This window comes from Numenius arquata, chromosome 11 (assembly GCF_964106895.1).
Source record: "Numenius arquata chromosome 11, bNumArq3.hap1.1, whole genome shotgun sequence".
NCBI lineage: Eukaryota > Metazoa > Chordata > Aves > Charadriiformes > Scolopacidae > Numenius > Numenius arquata.
The window spans coordinates 1,083,591-1,103,982 of record NC_133586.1 but is presented as its reverse complement, the minus strand read 5'-3'; positions in this window follow the sequence as shown (position 1 = coordinate 1,103,982).

Below are 20,392 nucleotides of genomic sequence, written 5' to 3'. Positions count from 1 at the left end.
GAACTGTCTCCTATGCAAATCATAAACGTCTCAATCAATCAGCGGGAGCAGCAGCCGATGGCGGGGCTGGGCTGGGAGGGGGAGCAGGAGGATTTCTGCCACATGTGGCTTCTAAACTCCGTTATTTAGGTCAGCATCCTCTGTGTGCCGTCTGGGGGAGCGGTAGGCATTACTGCTCATTAGGGATTAAGCCGAGATTTACGGGTCTTTCTTAGCCCGTAGCTGTGCGGACACGGACGTTCCTACGAGCCCGACTACCAAAGTCCGAGATTCTCCGGGAGAATCTTGAGCTAAGGGGCTTAGGGAGGGGAATTAATTTACTGGGGCTCCGTAGCTCGTCCAGAATAAAAATCTCTTATAAAAGTATAATTTTCTTCTTGTTATTCATGATTACTAAATAATAAGATTGTTTAAAAAGCCAATAGAATGGATGTCAATATTGGCAGGAGATGTAATTGCAAAGCGTGTGCCAGCCTGCCGTGGCTTTTCTTAATTTTAATTAGGATAAAATTTACTAATCTTACAGGGTTTGCAGAATTAGGTTTGCCAAGAGGCCATCAATTGATCTGGATGATATTGGCTTCCTTTTAAGAGCCCCTTGCTAACTGCTATGTAAAGCCCGGGCTTTTAGCTCCCTTCTCAGATCATCTCTGCAGTTTTTTTGGCATGTCAAAAGGCCAGATGTTTTTTATTTGAGAGCAAATTGACACGTTAAATTACATTGTGCAAACAGTAAAGCCAGCCATGAGTAAACAGGCGACGAGGATTCATTGAATTTTATGGGTCGCAATAATGTTTATGTAATTTAACAAATTTATGCTTCGTGTCAGCTTTACCGCAAGAGTTATTCATTCCAAAAGGAAAAACAACTTACATTACAGCCCCCATATTATTCTGCCTCGGAGCCAATCAAAAGCAAAACAAGCTTTAACATGACAATTGCATGGGGGCATGCGTATGCCTGCACACGGTAACATATATCATGTAAGTTAAACATAGTCTGCGGATATTGCCCGATTTGTGGGGGTTGTGTGTTTTTTTTTTTTTTCTAATTCTAATTTGATTACTTTTCTACCATCCAGCCAGAATGCAAACAATGGGGGAGGCTTCTGCTGCGCCAAGTCCTGCTCCAGCGTTAGCGATACAGATCCAGGCTCCGTGCGGTGCCTTCAGAAGGTCATGTTGATTTTTACCATAATGCATTTTCCAGGTCCCTGGGAACCTACAGCAGATTTAGCAGGAATCCTCTATGAATCAGGCTGTCTTCGCTCTCCAGTGGAGTGTATACCTAGCCCGAATTTCGCTGGCAATGAACCATGCGTTAATATTACAAACTCTTCTGGCTATTTAAATGCAAAAAAATCACATCAGGCTTCAGGGCGAGCGAGCGGAGCGGAGCGGGCTTGCGCGGCGCTGGCAGGGTTTATCACATCACTCTCATTAATGCAGTTTAACACCTTGTGAGCTCGGGGACACGCGGGGCGGCTCAGAGAAAGGTCACGGCGTGGAGGAGCAGCGGGGCCAGGGGCCGGCGTGCCCAGGCTGCCAGCCCGGCACGGGTTAAAGGAGGGAAATTCGCCTTTTTTTTTTTTTTTTAGAGCAATGAGGCATGCTAAGCTAATAAGACCTCTAAACTGGCATCAATAACAAATGGCTTCCCACCAACACGCAGCAATTATCGATAGCAGCCGCCGCTGGAGGGGTTGGATCCTCTCACTCCGACGGGAGAGTGCGTGGTGATATTTGCTGGCAGCTCCCAGAGAAACCCTGGAGAGCAAAGACATCTTCCCACGCTCAGGGGGTCCAGCCCTGGCCTGGTTGGAGCCCTCCCAGCGGTGATGGCCGCCAGGGATGGTCTGTAGCCCTCTGCCTGCCCACCCATGGCACAGCGAGCGGGGGGCTCTGCTGCCCAGGGGCTCCTCTGCAATGGAGCTCCTCCAGGGACAGGGAGTGCTTGGGGGAGCTGGGGCCAGCCGGGAGGTCCAGGGCCCCAAGCCCAGTTGATGGGGAGATCTCCAGCTCACCCTGCTTATAACCCTGCCTTAAACACAGCGTATGCAGAGCCAGCCAGTGCTGGGCTGGGAGCAGACCTCGCCAGACAAGCTGGAAAAACCTTCTCAGAGGCTTTTTTGACTCTACAAAGTATTGACAAAATTTCGAACAGAAATGGTGAAAAGCCACTGGCCGGGTGGAAGCGCTCCTGGGTGGAGAAGTGCCATCTTTCCTGGCATGTTTCCATATAGGAAGGGCTTGGTTTGAAGGGCTTTGGACCTGCTGGAACAGGTCCAGAGGAGGCCATGGAGATGATCCAAGGATGGAGCCCCTCTGCTGTGAGGACAGGCTGAGAGAGTTGGGGGGGGTCAGCCTGGAGAAGAGAAGGCTCCGGGGAGACCTTAGAGCCCCTTCCAGTCCCTAAAGGGGCTCCAGGAAAGCTGGGGAGGGACTCTGGATCAGGGAGGGGAGCCATAGGAGGAGGGGGAAGGGTTTGACACTGAAAGAGGGGAGATTGAGCTGAGATCTGGGGAAGAACTTCTTTGCGGTGAGGGTGGTGAGAGCCTGGCCCAGGTTGCCCAGAGAAGCTGTGGCTGCCCCATCCCTGGAGGGGTTCAAGGCTGGGTTGGAGGGGGCTTGGAGCAACCTGGTCTGGTGGGAGGTGTCCCTGCCCAGGGCAGGGGGTGGCACTGGGTGGGCTTTAAGGTCCCTTCCAACCCAAACCATTCTGTGATTCGGTGAGTTCACACGGCTCTGAGCCACTGCTGGATGCTGCTGTAGAAAGATGCTGCAGGAGGCATCAACAGCAGCCCCGCACCCAGACCAGCCCTGGTCCCCAAAGCCTGGGCAGGGGGGTGCAGCCTTTGTCCCCCCAACCACCACAGGGCTCGGTGAGGTTGGCTGGGAGGCAACCAGGTTGATGCTGGATGGTCACGGTGTACTCGTTCCTCATCCACTGCCCTGCCAAACCTCACCGCTCAGTCCTACCTGAGAAAACCCTGGCGGTCCCGGTGCTGTGGGGTGTTCACCTCCCGTGTGAAGACCTCCAGCAGCTCTTCCATGCTTTGTCCTTCCCCCATAGCAAGGTGGTGCCTCCGGGTTGCCCCAAAACCGCATGCTGGGAGATGCTGGAGGAAGCTGGGATTTTCTTCTTTAAGAAAAACAAGTACCAACGCTCAAACTGATGTTTTTCATGTTGCAAATTTCTGGTCTGTCTCCTCTCAGGGAACTGGGGACAGTCCCAGCAGCCACCAACACTGCCAGTGGGACAGGCCCTCGGTGGTGGGGAACTGAGCTACAACAGATTCCTGGGTCTAAATGGCATTTAATACAGTCTTGAAGGAGATCTGCACACAGGACGTGAAGAGGGAACTAAGGGTTATTGCTGTCAATATAATTAATTTCAAGCTAATTTGAGCATCTGATTAAGTTTAGCGTTACCATAAAAACTAAACTGCTATTTAAAACCGGAGAGGGGTTTATTAAATAAGTGCTGGAATGCAACAGAAAGCAAAATGAAGGTAATAAAGTCACTTAAAGTAATAAAATTAAGTGAATGATAGAGATATCCTTTCCTTTACCCTTCCCCGGGATGGAGATCTTCCTTCCTCAGCTGTATTTTCCGTACAGGCTTCTGAAATTCTTATGGGTCTTTCTAAATGTTCATAGAAACAAAATACATGGAAAAAAAAATGGTCAATGCAATATTTTCTCTTTGGAAAGGAGGGGAAAACACCAAGGCGGAGAGGTGGCTGTTATCCGAGCACATCACCTTGTGGGAGCTCGCAGAAGGTCACGGGCAGCTGAGCCAGCTGGGAACGCCGCCGGGGGCAGGAGCACGGCTGGGAAAGGGAAAGCGGGATCCCCCCGACAGGGTGCTGGTCTGGGGGGGCTTCCTTCAACGCCCTCCTGCGTGTAATAAAACATTAGTCCAGTTAGACAACTGGTGGTGAAAACCCTGCGGGGTTTCTACTGCTGTGCCAGAGCCGGCCAAGACAACTTACCCTTCTCCTCTGGGTTCATGTGTCATCCAGAGAAAACACTTATTTACTCTGAAGGCCACAGAAGCCTTAAAATACAAAGCCCGAGATAACACTGATAGGATCACACAGACATCCAAATTAATTTATACTGCTGTCCTAAGCAGAAGTGACTCATTGATAGCGGAGGAGCACTGTCCCTCGGTTAAAGAAGGACCTCGGCAGGGATGCCGTGTTGAGGGGTCACAGCAGAGGATGAGCTGGTGCCCACTGTCCCCTCTCCGTCCCCTGCCACCGGAGCTCTTGGCACTGCCTCGGGACAGGGATGGCAAAGGAAAATGAAGGAGGTGGTCAGCTGAAACTTCCAAACCTCCTTCACTTGTGGCAAAGGCAGCCCCAAGGGAATAGGGATGTTCTGAGCCAGAGCTCGGGGAGGAGGTCTTAAAGGTCTCTTCCAACCATAATGATTCTATGATTCCTTTATCCTATGATTCTAACCACATCAGACCCTCAAGAATGTTGGTACACAGGGCAAACAGCAGGGCTGCCAGCATCCAGAAACCCCCTCGCACGCAATGCACCCCCCGCTTTGCATCAAGACATCTTGTACAAGACTTCACCCAAAGCCCACCAAGCCCATCAAGGCTTTTCCCATTGCTCCCAGCGGGTGATGGGACCCCACTCCCCCTCAGGAGATCGCCCATGCTCAAGCTGGTGACCAGACCTGGAGGAGACACACACTGACACTCAACACAATTTTATGCAGTTTCAACAAATACTGAATTCCATCCTCAGCCCCAACTTCCCCTCCTAAGATTTCCAGTCGGCACCAGAGTTTGCTGGTAACTCCTTTGCAAGGCTGAGCACAACTTAGATTATAAAATATAACCGCGGGCTGTTTCCTTAATTGATTTCTTTTGTTTCATTCTATTCCTCAAAGATTTGTCAACATTAATTTTTATATGCTTAACACTTTGCAAATTCTGGCCAACTTTTTAAAATTAATGAGTTGAGATGGAGATTGAATACCTTCCCTCCCCTACAACTGCAGCGGGGAACTAACACAGGATGATAGTAAGGCACGTTATCAGCATTTAATTTGTAAAATTGGAGTTATTAAAAAGTGAATCTGCCAGCAGCCATTGGCAGATGTATTAACGCTGCTCAGCGTTTCTCTTTGCTATTATTCTAGATGAGGTCTTCCTTTTCACATTTCGCAAACCGAAAAAGCACCACATTTCCCACAATAACACCATTTCAGCTGAAATTAGAAGGCTCATGGGTTTCCCAGGGTTCAAGACAACAAATCAGCAACAACATTCATAGTAAATTCCTGGGGAAAAGCTTTTTTTTTTTTTTTTTTTAATACGGCGAACTCCTAAGGGCCGTGCTCTTCCACGACGTACGGCGTGTCAGCCCGTGATAAAGCATCGGCAACTAAAACTACAAGAACCGGTGCCAAATCCCCCTGAGAGCCTCCTCCCAAAGAACACGGCGGTTCGGTGTTGGGAGCGTATCATGTGTTTATAAGGACTCGCTCCGAAAATACATTTTTTTGAGATAGCTTATATTAAAGTGCAATTACAGGTTAAGTAACAAATTGGCGCGCTGCCTACTATAGAGAAACGCGCTGTGACAATCAGATAATGCTGGAATTAAACAAGATGGCAACAGCTCCCGCGAAAGGAGCCGGAGCGAGGAGCCCGCGATGCCTTCAGCCCGGGGAAGGGGGACGGGGATGGTGGGGCTCTGCCATCCCCCAGCCCCTCAGACTCCAAACAGTGAGGACCTTTGAGAACCTACACCCAATAATACAGTATAATATCCAGGGGAAAAAAGGCTCCTCTCCACCCTTCAAGCCCAAGCTCTTGTGCAGCGGAGAGATCCTGGCTGTCACCAAGGAAACCGGAGATTGCTGGAGCGATCTCCAGCCCCGGCTGCCTGCTGTTCCCTCCGGGGACGGATGTTTTAGCAGTCGAGTGGCACTCCACCGGTCTCCCGTGCCTGCTCCTTGAGACACGGATGCCACTCCATCCCCAGCACGTGCGGTAGGACACTTGTGAGAGGCTCCTCCGCAGCAGCTTTTCCACCTTCTCGCTGGGAGAACACTGCGACTCAGTCCCAACACTTCACCCTCTGGCTTTGTGCACACAGCGATGGGTTTGAAAGGAGGTATTGCCACTCAGGAAGGAGCTCCAAGGGCCATGGTGGGGGCTTCTGCACAGAAACTTCTGCCCAGCGACGCACAGGCAATGCTGGAGAGGAACAGATGAACGTCTCGGTGCCGTGGAGTGGACCTGAGGTCGCTCACACCTTGAGCTTTGCATCTGCTCCAGTCCCTCCCGCACCGAAGGGAACTGGAGAAGATGCAGGGAAAGGAGATGATTGCACCTATCTGGCTTGCACCAGGGTGCAGGCAGGGACAGCAAACCCATGGGCATGGTAGAGAGAGCCAATGGGACGGAGAAGGACTTCCCAGCCTGGAAGAGAGACAAAAGGAGGGTTATGAAGGAGGTCTCCAAAGCTCTGGATGCATGGGGATGGCAGAGATGAGCAATTAACTCCTGATGGCAAAGAGGGACATCTCTCCACCTCATCCTGAACGATTTAACTCTCCTTCTTTGCCCTCAAGGTGGAAACTCATAATGGTTGGTTCAGCACAGCCACCATTCTCATCCACAGTGCTCCACCTCCTCTCCCTGGGGAAAGATCAGCCAAAATACAGACTCTTACAGGTCCTGAAGTGGCTTTAGCATCACTGAGGACCAACGGGACCACCTAGTCCAGCTCTCGCATTGCACAGGACCTTTACCTAGGGCTGACCCTCGGGGCATAGAAAACCTCCCGTGCCTTGCTCAAAACAGGGTTTGAAAAGCTACCGAGGGGAGAGGCTAGAGGAGGATCCATGAGCTCAGGAGATGATGGGGGTGAGGAGCCGTTGAGGGGCTCTGCTGGCTCCTTCTGCTGCCACCAAACCCCATAAAAACCTGCCGCTCTCGCCGGCGCCATAATTGCATTTATCCATTCCCATTTTGGAAACAAGAGGGAAGTCAGCAAAAGCAGAATACTTAAGCACAGCTAGTTCTCGGCGATATAATTCTCTTTAATCTTTTAAGCATTTGACAGTATTTGCTTGAAAGAAGGAGCAACAAGTACATAATTATTGCACTAATTAAGCTGCCAAAACACAAGCATGCTGCAAGAGCACCTTTGAAACAGTGAGCTCTCGATTCATTAGCATCTGCTGTAAGCTTATTAATCACCTAACAGGCAATTAGCAAGCTGTTACTGTTTGAGACTAGTATGTAAATAAATTCTTGGGTTAATTTCTTCCTCTGATAATAAAGAAAACATTATGAAAATTAGCTAAGCGACAATGTAAATGATCTTGACTGTTAATTATATGATGGTGTTACATATGCGGCCGCCGTACACCAGATAAGGGATGCACCTCTCACTTTGCGCACTGTTTTAAAAATAAAATTGTTGACATAGGTAATAGGGAAGCTCTCAGCGCTGGAGTCACAGATGTTTGCCTTTAGCTAACCAAAACGAACTGCCGAGCGACTGACGCTGCAAAATTAGCAACTGGCTTGATTCGCAGCGATCGCCAGCGCGGCAGCGCCCTGCGCAGAGCCCTGCCTGCAGCTCTGCGGGGGTGCTGGGGGGCTCGGGCCCTCTGCCCCCCTACCTGCGGGCCCATGGATCCCCCCAAAACCAGCAGCATGGGCCCAGCTTCCTGAGCAGCCCTTCCCTACTGGTGTGGGCAGGCAGAGATGCAGGCAGAGGTGCGGGCAGAGGTGTGGGCAGAGGTGTGGGCAGATGTGCAGGCAGGCAGAGGTGTGGGCAGGCAGAGATGCAGGCAGAATTGTAGGCAGAGGTGTAGGCAGAGGTATAGGCAGAGGTGCAGGCAGGCAGGCAGAGGTGCAGGCAGATAGAAGTGTGGGCAGACAGAGATGCAGGCAGAGACGCATGCAGAGATGCAGGCAGAGGTGCAGGCAGGCAGAGGCATGGGCAGGCAGGCAGGCAGGCATGCTGTGGGTGCAAGGATGCTCATGGTTGGGTGGCTGCACCATACGATGGCACAGCTGGCCCTGGGGCTGGACATCCAGTACCTGACACAGATGAAAATTAATAAAATTAATGTGAAAAGCAAAGCAGTGCCCTGCCTGTACAGCACTGACCAACACCACAGACAAGAGAACAGACGCTCGTTCACCCTCTCTCCCAGCAGAAGGACATCATTTTGTGGCCCAGACAAGACGATTTGCCCGTGAAGCCATTGATCATCTCTGCAAACCCAGGCTGATGGCATTGACCTGTTATTCACGATTTCCTCAGCCAAAACACTGTAAGGCTTTCCTTTCCTGCGGCACCACCCTGCACAGAGCACTCTACCATCGGTCACTCACAGCAAAAAATAATCCTGTGGCAGGAGTCTGGCAAAACAGGGCAATTACTGACATGTGGATGGACCGTGGGAGCCCTGGGCAGAGGCACTGAGCATCCTCTGCCAGGGGGATGCAGGCAGTGAGCATCCCTGTGACAGTGCCCCAGAACCGTCCCCTCTCTCCGTGCCACCACGCAGACCGAACCCCCACGACCACACCATGCTGTGGGAGGCTGGGAAGGACATTTCCCCGACTGTCACCTTCCATTGACAAAACCCTGTTCTGCTATGAGCTTGGCTATACAGCTTTCTCTCCCCCAAAAAACCCTCCCAGCTCCTTTAAGCATGCTCCAGCGAAGCAGAAAACTAATTACAGTGAACTGCGCGCCTGTTCGAGTGAGGAATTACCAGCAGCAGAGGTTACTTAATAATCTTATTAATTTAAACTATTTTATCACCATCTTTTGCCCCATAATTATGCGTACAAAACGCACACAGAATATTTCACAATTAAAAGCATGAAACAAAAGATGAAGATTAAGGGCGAGATGAGGCACTTTTGTGCAGCTCCGGCGTCCCTGGGGAGAGGAGTGCCGCAGCCAGGCGGTGCCATCCTGGCAGGGCCACCGAGCCACCACCACTGCCCCGCCATCAGCCCTTTGCAATTAGCACTTGCCAGAGAGGTAATGCTCCGTGGCTATGGTCACCCAGCACGGTTTGCCCCAAAAAGCGTACAAACCTGTCGGGGAGGAGGAATGGAGAACACCAAGGGTGCAGACTGCCCTGGGGTCACGGCTCAGGCAGGTCTCAGCCCCATATCCAAGGGTCTCAGAGGGGCTCTGCTGCACCTATTGCTTTTTAGCAAAGAAAACTATTTCATACTCCCCAGAGTTATTTTTTTCTCTGGATATTCTGAAGGATGGCAGGACTTCACCCCTGGCCCACCCAGGGGCACCCAGCTCGTCCCTGGCCGTGGGTCTTGCCCCCACCTGGGGCACCCCTGCATTCCCCTGCTGGGTTTGGTCCTGCAAATGTCCCAGAGCATTTTCCCCGATCTGTTACCAGGAGTCTCCAGCCTGATGGTGTTTCTTCCTCTCTTGGACCCTGGAGGAGAAAAAAAAAAAAAAACAAAAAACCAAATGTATTGATTTCTGAGCTTCCTTTAACTTGAAAACAAAAGCCATGAGCAATCTGGATCCAAAATATCATTTTCCATTTCCAGGAGCAAGCACTGGAGCTTTACAACAACCGCATGAAACCAAGAAGACAAGGAGGGACTGGCTTGTAAATGGCTTTTTAGTACAAACTGTGTTTCAGTTTTATGGGTGATGGCTGGAGATCCCTTTAGAGTGATGTGCTAAGAGGTTATTTTGGATCCAGCTTAGAGACTGCAGCAGTTTGGCCCATTAAAAAGTAAATTTTTCATGTCAAGAAACAATCTCTTGCAGATGGAGTGCTCATCTGTGAAAAAGGAAAAAAAAAAAAATAAAAAAAATAACTAGGTCAGGAAAGCAGCGTGAGGCTGGGCACGCTCCTCGGGAGGCTTTTGGATCCTGCCGGGGTCCCACCTCCAGGTCCCAGGTTTGGGGTGAAGCCGGCGTGGAGTCGTCCATGGCCCACGTTTCTGAGCCCGGCGGGGACCCCACTGGCAGCTGCCTCGGCCACCGGTCCCAGCCCGCCCCAGGCACAAACCATTTGTGGTTGTTGAGCCGGAATCTCAGCGAGCGCTTGGTCTCCCACCAGCAATTTAGCTGGCCGGGTCCCGCTGCCGCCTCGGGCTCCAGATGTTTGCAGAAGAGCCCAGGGACAGATGTGCCTCCAGCCTCGACCAAAACCAAAAAGAAGCTGCCGTTTCCCTCCATAAATCTCAGCTTTCCTTGGTTTGACTTGATCCCAGACGGCTCCTCTCCCGCCATTTGTTGGTTTTACTGGGTTTTTCCCTCTGTTCAAACACAGATAAGGGCAGCGGGTGCTCTGGGCAGGATGCTGCCGGCATCCCCACACATCACCTGCACTAAAGAGATACAGCGTGGCAGCAACTGCTGTTTGCTTTGAATTCACCTCAGCTGAAATAACACATTTAAATAAAAAAAAAGCCCTCATGAGCCTGGCATTGTTTTTTAACAGCCATTGCTGCTGAAATTTCAATTCTGGACAACACCAGGGAGGAGCCGTGGCCGTTGTAATCAAAAGCAGAACTCAAGACTTGAAACTGTCCACGGAAAATGCGTTAATTGCTTTATATTTTTTAAATTAAAATTGTGGGCTTTTTTTTTTCTTTTTTTTTTTTTTTCCCCAAAAGTAAAAGCTTTCCTTTTGGACAACTTCTCTCCCTCTCTCCAGAGGAGCCGCTGCGGACCCAGCACCCACCAGCTCTCCCTCTCACGTTGCGGTTTCGTTGCCTGCTGCAGACGGCTGCCGGCGAGCCGGTCTCCTGCTGCTCGGGAAAGAAATGTACTTTTTCAGAAGGGAGAATTCTTTCCTTCTTTGAGTTTTTTGAAATAAATCCCCTTTGGTAGCGCAGCCCAAAAGAAGGCCAGCGCCACCCAACAGCCTGGTGGGACATCTCGTGTCCCTAACGAAGCCTGGAGCAAAGCTGAGCTGACTGACGTGGTCAGGCCCCCAGTCCTTCTGCCTTATAAACCAGTCGCACAAGGGATCGTTCCCCACCCAGCAATTTCAAGTCCCTCACACGCAGAACTTGGTTGCCCAGAGAAGCTGTGGCTGCCCCATCCCTGGAGGGGTTCAAGGCCAGGTTGGAGGGGGCTTGGAGCAACCTGGTCTGGTGGGAGGTGTCCCTGCCCAGGGCTGGGGTTTGGAACTGGATGATCTTTAAGATCCCTTCCAACTCAAACCATTCTACGATTCTATGATTTCAGAAGCTTTAGGGTTCAGCAAATATAAACCCTGGGCTGAGATGTAGCATTTTGGCAGCCCACACCGATGCTGACCGGCTCCTCAGCATTTTGTATGTAAATTTTTTTGCCATCCACTGTGGCCTTAATTTCAAGCAAATTTACATGGGATGGCCCCACCACAGCTTGTCAAAGGACTAACGTGACCCCTCCACTCCCCATGAGCCTGGGTGCCAGCAAGGACACCGGGGCCATGGGTGCTGGGGGAGGGAAAAGCCCACAGGGGGACACGGGGAGCCTGAGCTCCGGCAGCCCCATCCTGCTCCTTTGTGGCCCGTTCAAAGCTAAACCAGGACTTTGTAGATCTCCCTTCATTGCGACAGTCATCCCAGAAATGAACAGAAATTTCCTAATAACATATAAAAAGTTGAGGTTTAATCTTCTGAGGTATTGTCATTACCCATTATCACTATTATCTCTTCTAAGTATAACTAAATGTGAAGTCAAACTTGCAGTGAAATGTTTTCATTAACCCGAAACGAATTGGAGGGCATTTTCCTTTGCAGAAAACGCCAGCATTTGGAGTTGTGTTGTATGAAAGGGGCTGCTCCCTTGTGACGCAGCCCTTCGCCTCCTGCCCTCTGCTAATGGAGATTGGGGATGCACGCCTCCTTAATTCCTACACCCAGAGTGCTCTGCCAGGAAAATGCCAAGGCACTGCATCCCTTGTCATTCTTTTTTCCCCTGGAAATAGTTTTGTCTTGGAAATTCCCTTAATAAAAGTAGATTTTATACACTCCAAAGTCTCTAAACAGCCTATCGTAACCAGTGCAAGAGGGTATCAGAATTACACCATTCACCCCAAGTTAAATAGCCTGGTCTCGATGGCCCTGTTAGCAGACAGCCTCATTGACAGCACTGCGAAGGCTTTAGCCACGGGGCTATTGATCCGTTAAATATTTTGCCGCTGAGTCACGGGAGGGCAGCCAAGCCAAACTGTTTGCCCAGTTTGAGGAAGGGATTACTCTGGAACAAATCAACAGGTGAGGAAAAATTCCTTCGCTGGCAGCAGTAAAACTTCCATCCACTCAGCCTTTGGAGCCTGTGTGTCTCTAACGTCATTGCTGCTGGTGGCACCGTCTGACGGAGGGACCGCGATGTGCAGACGGTGCAAAAGGGAGCTGTGCTGGGGCGAGCGCCCGCATCGATCGCGGGGCGGGGGGAACAGCCTTGTTATTATTAACGCTGACCTTGGCCGGAGTCTCTTCCACAGATACAAAGGTCAGAGCAAAGCAAACAGCTCCCCGACGGCTGGAGGTACTCGCAGCGCAAATACCCCGGCGGGACAAATAAATGCCCGGTGACCCAGCGGCTGCTGGGGGGGGGCGGGGGTCCCCCCCGGGGGGCAGCAGAAGGCAGCCAAGCAGCATCCAGCGCTGTGATCCCTGCAGCTGGCAGGGATGAAGGCGGTTGCAGGAGGAGGAGGAGGAGGAGGAGGAGGAAGGGGTGGCTGGAGGCGTTAGGCAGATGAGGGGATGCAGGGAGAAGGGCTGGAGCGGAGGGATGCTGCTGCACCGCCATGCCGCGGTCACCCTGCCCGGGGGCTGGATCCTGCGGCGGGGCTCCGGGGGGGGGCTCGGCCGGCTGGGGCAGCCCCGGGCCACCGCTCTCCGCCGAGGGACTCTCCTACCACCGTGTGGCTGTGGCCGGCCGTGCACCCGCTCCTCCGGCTCCCCCCCGGGATCCCCCCGCGGAGACACGGGGGACAGCGCGCCCCGCTCCGCCCCGCGGCCCCATCGCTGTCCCGGGGGGAACCCAAACCCCCACGGAGGGCAAAGACACTGCCTTCCCACCGGGAATCCTCATCCCATGTCAGGGAGGAAGGCCCCGGCTCGCCTCCGAAGGGGCTGCCATCGCGGGGGGGGGGGACGGTGGGGGACAGTTTTCCCGCTGGATAAAGCACAGATTCCTGTTGCATCCCCAACCGGCAGCTCCTTCTCTAAATTCTCACCGTTACAAACCGCTGCCCCCCTCACCCCTGGCTGCTCAGTGGGACACAGCCGCTCCAGGTGACAAGCAGGTGGCAGCCCGTGCCGTGTCACCTCCCTTGTCTTGCTTCACCATCTTTCTTCTTTCTGCAAAGCCAGGAGAAGGCAATGGCGGGGGGGGGGGGGGGGGAAGATCCTGGCCCAGACTTCCTGTGGATCCTGGGGAAGGGGACCAGACCTCCTGCCAGCTCCTGTCGTGTCCTCAAGCCTCCTCTCAAGACTTCCCTCCCAAAAGATAAGCACCGTGCAGGTGGTGGCCACAGCTGGTCCCTGCTGAGGTTCCCACTCGTCCCCATGATGACAGAGGCATTTTTACTCCGCACGGGCCTGATGCTGCTGGAGCCAGCGTCACCCCCCGGAGCAGCATCCTCTGTGCCGCCCGGAGAAGGGCCGATCCAGCTCCCGCTCTGCTGGGATGGATGGGGGGAGTTCGGTGTTTTCCTCCCAGCCCCAGTCTCAACCAAAGGACTGCCCAAAATTTCACAGTGCATCTGATCCGCCCCAACAGCCTGATCCAACCCGCTCCAGAACAAGCCTTTGGGAACGGGGTCGGGTTTGTTTTTTTTTTTTCCACAGGACTGACTGGCTTTCTTCCAGCTCTGGGAAAAAAATCAGCAATTTCAGGTTAGCTAGATGTTACGTGCCGTTACACATACACGAGCTCACCTTGTCGGCTTTAGAAACCCATCAGTCTTTGGCGAGATAACGAGGACCAGCCTCTGACATCTCTTCCAAGATCTAGCGATACTCCAAGCTGCTCTAAGCCCCGCTTTTGATTTTGCAGGCAGGCAGCTGATGACTTCAAAGGCACCAGCCCTCATCTGTTAGACGATTTCCCCCGCCTGCCTGAAAGCATCTGCCCTTGAGCGGGGGGGTGCCGCCCACCCCCCCGGGCTCGGCAGGTTCCTCCCATCACAGCCGAGCATCACCGGGGCAGAGACACGGGACAGATCTGGGGTTCTCAAGGGGCTGCCTTTGGGTTGAGGGGTCAAGCCAAGGTTTTAACCACCTTAAACTTACCAGCGGAGGAGGAGGATTTGCTTTCATTCCCCCGTCCCTGTGGATTTGTGCACAGAAGATGCAGACACAAACATTTCGAGGATGAAACTCTCCCTGCCTGCTGCAGAAATAAACATTTTTGCTCGAAAGAGAGTGTTTCACCAGGACAGCTGGAGGGATTCTGAAGCCCACCCTGGAGCAGGAGGTCCATGGCGGGGGTTCCCCGGGCAGCAGGTTTCTCCGTGCCACCCCCGATCTCCGTGTATCCCTCAGCACAGCGCAGAGAAGGAAGAAATACTCCATCATGATGAATCCTTGGGGATTTTACCTCGGGCGCCCCAAACGGAGCCCGGTTTGCTGATTGAAGCGTGGCGTGGAGATGGAGTGCAGGAAACAGATGATGGTACATAACCGGAGAGGGACTGAGCGTTTTCAGCAAATTACCTCTGTTATGAGCCTGGCCATAAAAACCACCTCGCAAGTGAATTTAGCTTTTCTCCTCTCCATGCCCAATCAATTAGCACATGAGTAATACCAGGCCCATTAGGGCAAACTGATGCCGGGGGAGTTATGTCATCTGCTATAGAAATGATTGCTTAATATACCAGTTGGCTCAAAGGAACTCTAACCCATCGCACAACCCCCCTAAAATCGATAGCAACAGTCAAACTATATTGTTTCAAGCAGGAGTACTGCTGGGTAGCTAAGTAAGCTCAATATCAGCGTTTGTGATCTCAGACACTTACTGGGCTATAAATAATACAGAGGAACAACAGCAGCGGAGGACATCTCTAACCAGGAGAAAGGGCTGGTTCAAGTCATTCCGGGAGGGCAACAAGTGCTGTGCAGTGGGAGCAGGAGAGGAAGGGCTGAGAGCATGGCTTCCCACCCAACGTCTGCGTCCTCCTTCCAGTCCCTAAAGGGGCTCCAGGAAAGCTGGGGAGGGACTCCGGATCAGGGAGGGGAGCCATAGGAGGAGGGGGAAGGGTTTTACATTGAGAGACAGGAGACTGAGATGGGATGTGGGGAAGAACTTCTTTGCTGTGAGGGTGGTGAGAGCCTGGCCCAGGTTGCCCCGAGAAGCTGTGGCTGCCCCATCCCTGGAGGGGTTCAAGGCCAGGTTGGAGGGGGCTTGGAGCAACCTGGTCTGGTGGGAGGTGCCCCTGCCCAGGGCAGGGGGTTAGAACTAGACGATCTTTAAGGTCCCTTCCCACCCAAACCATTCCATAATTCTATGATTCTATGATTCTGCAGCTGCATCTCAGCAAAATGAGCCCGGCTGCTGCCCCCGGCTCTGCCCCGACACGGTGATGGTCACACTACACAGGATGGGGCACCGTACAGTTGGCAGACACACGTGCACACGCATGTCCATGCGTGTAACTGCAGGCGTGTGCTGCAGGGAGCGGGCAGAGCAGCCTCCACAGACCCCCATCCTCTCAGGGAGGTGTTGGGACGTAACCTCTGCTGCACTGAGACCCTATCTGATGTCACTCAGCTGTCACACCCCTTATGCTGGGAGAGAAAAAACACCATTTCCATTGCTTTAAAATGCACTTAATAAACTAGAAAGCAGCAAACAGCAAGTACTAAATGTGAACTCGAGGACCCTGAGTTTGGTGTTGGTCTTGGTACCCCATAGCCAGGCTCTAGCAAAACACCCCAACTCCTCTTTCCATTACCTCCTCCCATTCCCAGTATGGATCTTCACCCTCTCCTTGCATACAGGGGGAGGAAGGAAACCCCAAGGAAAGGCTGGGAGCTGGCAGAGGTCGGACCTAAAGCCACTGTCCTCCTGACCAGCACTGGGTGTCCACCACCAACCATCCCAGGGCAGCAGGAGACATGGACTGCACCAGAGAGATGTTTCAATGCGGGTGGAGAAATAGCTAAAAGTAGAAGAGGAAAAATCTCCCCTGCCTTGCCCTGGGGATGGGGCTTCACGTTATAAGCGCAGGACAAAGCACTCTTGATATTAGGTCTGCCAGAGGATTTGAATAGGATTGGCCTGGGCTAACAAACTGTGATCAAAGCTAATCTCTGATTAGCTATAGTGAGGAGATTTAATTTAGTTTAAAGCCTTACCTGAAATGCAGAACTGGGTATTATTGCATATCTGACTGAGACTGCTGTTGTAAAGCTGAAGTATTTATAGTAGAATTAAAACCTCTCTGAAAGCAATCATCCAAGGAAGCAGCAAAATTGATTGCAGCGCTACTGGTTCCAAACATTCAAAAATCATGAGTCAGTCCCCAAAATGTCACAAGATTTTAAAATGTAATATATTTTGTCTTATTTTTATTTAGTTTGAGAGACTAGTGTTCATTTTTTTAAAGCCATGAAGGTTGAAACCTGACTCTCTTCTAAGGAAAGGGAGATTTCCACCTAACATGATTCCAGGAGCTGGAGGTTTAACAAAAGCCACTAATTATTTTGTGGCTCCCGTGCGAGGGGCCGAGACGGCGGTGGCCAGCCACAGCCCTTAACCCCCACAGGAGATCCCGGGCAGAGGCTGATGCCCTGCAAAGCTGCCGAGTCTTAGGAACAGCTCCTGGTTTGATGCCCACGGTGCCTTTGCAGGTGGTTCCAGGGATCTTCCTGAAGAACCACAACTCGGGAGAGAGTTTTCCCACAACCCGGAGAGCCTGCTCCAGCAGCAAGGGCTGGTGCCGAGCTCAGGGCAGCCCCTGGCTCCGGAGCAGGCACGGATCCTGCCCCTGCCTCCTCCGGCTCCTGCTGGGAGCATCTCATCCCAGGGAGCCCTTTCCCAGGAGCTGGCCCAGCCCTGAGCTCCCCTCTCACTCCCGTCCCTCCCTCCAGGCCAGGGCAGGGATGCTGGAGGGACACGCATGGCACTATGGCAAGTGGGTCCGGACCTGGCCACCTTCCCCTGCATGGGCTGGGCTGCAGCCAGGGCCGGGGAGGGCTGTTTCCCCCACCGGACTTCTCCTGGTCCTCCAGCTCCCCCAGACACGGCTCCTCCTGCCTCTGCCCCTTCGGGCTCCTCGGCTCCTGACAACGACAAACCTCTCCCACGTCTCCCTCTCTCTTCCAGGCCGTGACACGTTTGTCTGTAGGGCATGAAGAAGTGATGCTGACACAGTGGCAAAGAATCCCAGAAGGGAGCGTGCCATCCAGCCTGACTGCCGGAGCCCTGGGCTTGACCTTGGCGGGGAGGTGGGGAGCGCTGACGGCTCCCCGTGCCAGCACCCCTCCGAGCCGTGCTTTCCTGAAGATGACAAGGATGGGTAACCCTTGAAGAGCTTTCCCATAGACAGCAGCCTTTGGAGTCAGCCAAGCGCAGTGCCCAGGACCCCACTGCCTTTGTGGGGAGAGCCGGGGGTCCGTGGGGCTTCCCACAGCCCAGAGCCCACAGCGACTCCCTCGTGCCACCCAAGGCAGCACGTGGGGCAGGACCCCCACCCCAGCAATAGCAGAAATTTCCTCTGAAGTAGGCTGGTAACCCCTAGGTTTGCCTCCTCGCTGCTCTGTCCTGCGTATTTCAGGCACGCAGTGGTTTTCTGGGTCAGCCCGGCTGGGCTGCGAGGGGATCTCAGGGTGCTGGAAAAGCAGGGAGGGGGTGACTGCTGGAAAAGCATACCTCTGCAAGCATCATTTCCTTGGGAAAGCAGAGTAAAGGGGAAAAATAACCATAAGCTAACTAATTCCTATTAGAAATGAGCTTCCCTCGCTCTCCTCATCTCCTGCGAGCGTTCTTGATTAGCTAATAAATGATTAATCGTGCCAAGAAAAGCTGGCTCCTCCGTTTCCTGCTTTCATCCACCAGCTGCCTCCAGGGGATTTCAAATGTCACGGGCAGATGAAACGGCCTCCCCAGGACCCCACGAGCCCCTCACCAGCCGAGACCCCCGGGAGGAGATGCTGCAGCCCAGCTCAGGAATCCATCCCTCCCTCTGCACCTTCATCCTCCACCCGAACACCTGCAAGTGCATCCTCTGCCTCCTCTAAACGCTCTGTAATTTACCTAAGAGGAAGCCACATGCATTGATGCCACAGAAACCAGCAGGCACGTCTCTGGAATCCGTCGCTCCTGACAAGTACTCTATTTTAATGCTCCTAACAGCAATTTTTATTCTAACAGTATGTGAAGGCACTTAGATTTCTATGCAGTTTTTACTTTTTAATCTCATATACTTCTTGCTGGTGTCAAAGTGTCACCATTTAATAGTCTTACTGCAAAAAAAGAGTGTTTCAGATCTTGTTCTATAGTCCACATTGTGAATACATTAGAGAACCTCTGAATGATTTAAGAGGAATTTTTATACCTCTGAACATGGAGGGAAGGCTAACGTGGGAGTGCACGAGGGGCCCAGCCTCGTCGCTAGTGCTAAAAAGCTGGGCAGTGTTTTCTGCTCCACGCTCCCCCGAGGCAGCGGGGTTTCGGGAGGGGGAAAAAAGCTGCTGGCACCTCCTCCTCCTCCCCCAGAAACCCCCCCAGATGCCGCCTGGCGCGGGGCATGCCAATTTAACTCTCCCAAAGCGATTTTTCCCCTGATGAGTATTTCATTTCACGGGCATTTAACACCGGGAAAGCTGATACCCGGTGCCGGAGGTGACGGTGCAGCAAGGAAAGCAGGCTCTGCTTGTGAAGCGAGGCCAGTTGCTATCGGAGTGTCCCCAGGTAACAGGCAGGACAATTCCCCGTGGATAACGGGACGTCCCCGGCAGCGTTGGGCAGGCACAGGCACGGGATGCTCAATCTCACCCGTTTCTGGCCGGCGTTGGCTCCATTGCTGCCGGAGCAATGGTTCCTACAGCATTTCACCCCTCAGCCCTTCCTGCCCAGCAGCCCCCTTCCCCTCCCAGCTCCCGGGGGGTGGGAGGGGGGCAGACGTCTCGGGGTGCTTTAAAAGAGGCTCCCAAGGCACCCCTGATAATGAGAACAGGAGACAGCAACATGGTTTCTGGGAGATCAAAGCGCTCCCTCCCCAGCCGTACATGCCCTCAGCAATATAATCATCCTGACAACCCCATCAATATGTATTCCAGCTCCACCAATTCCACCCAATTAGTTCACTAATCTCTCCCCGCCCAGGCACCGTGCAATGGCTGGGCGATGGCGCAGCCTCCACCGCGGTCCCACCACTGCGGGGACAGGGCTGGGGATGCAGGGGAGCCAGGCATCATCATTATTATTATTATTACTACTACTATTACTACTATTACATTACTATTATTGTTACTGCTATTATTATTTGGGGTATTAGTAAAGATCATTTGCAGCCCATTTACTCACCTCAGCGGGATTCTGTGCAGAACTTGCTGAGGGCTGACGTGCTCGGTGGGACTCTGACTTTGGGGATTTTTCATATCAGTTCAGGCCTTACCCAGGTTTTTGCACCCTCTCCCTCTGGACACATCGATAAGATTTTCAGGCGTTGCCCACCGGCACGGGTCAGACCCAGCAGCACCCAGATGGGGTGTCCCGGAGAGCAATTCCCAGCTTTCCGTGGTCTCCACCCTGGGATGTGGGGCTGAACCCCAAATGCAGGGCAAAGCCTGGGGAGCAGGGAGCCCCCAGTACCTGCCTGCTGGCTGAGCGGGGCTACCAGAGTGTCGTCAAGCATTTTCCTGCCACCGAGGGCTGTGCTTGGGCGAAACGCAGCCCAGACCCCATGTCCCACCACCAGCACCCCCGGGTGACTCCATGGCAGTGGCAGGCGAAGGCTTTCTCGTCTTCCTCACCTTCTTCCTTCTTCCCCCAGAGCCCCAAGGGACCACACACTGCCCTCGATCCCCATCCAAGGCACCTGTGCTCGCGCTGGGCTCCGTCCTCCTCCTGCTTCGGAGCGAGGGTTGTCACCCTGGGGTCTGGAGCACTAATTGTGGAAAGAAAAGGGAGGCAGAAGAAAGCCCGCTCCTTCAGCCAGGGGATTTACACGGCATCGTTTGCTACAGGTTGGCTTTGGCTGCCATAATGATCCAGCTCCTGAGATTACCTGTCAAGCCTCTGTGAATTTTAAATAAAAGGTAAAAGGGTTTAACTCGAACACGACACCTCTGTGCATACAGAAACAGCTCCGCTCCTGCGTTCCTACAGAGGCAGGTACGCTCCAGACCCTGGCCCGACGCTGAGCAAAGCTACAAATCAAGGGCCAGACATGATTG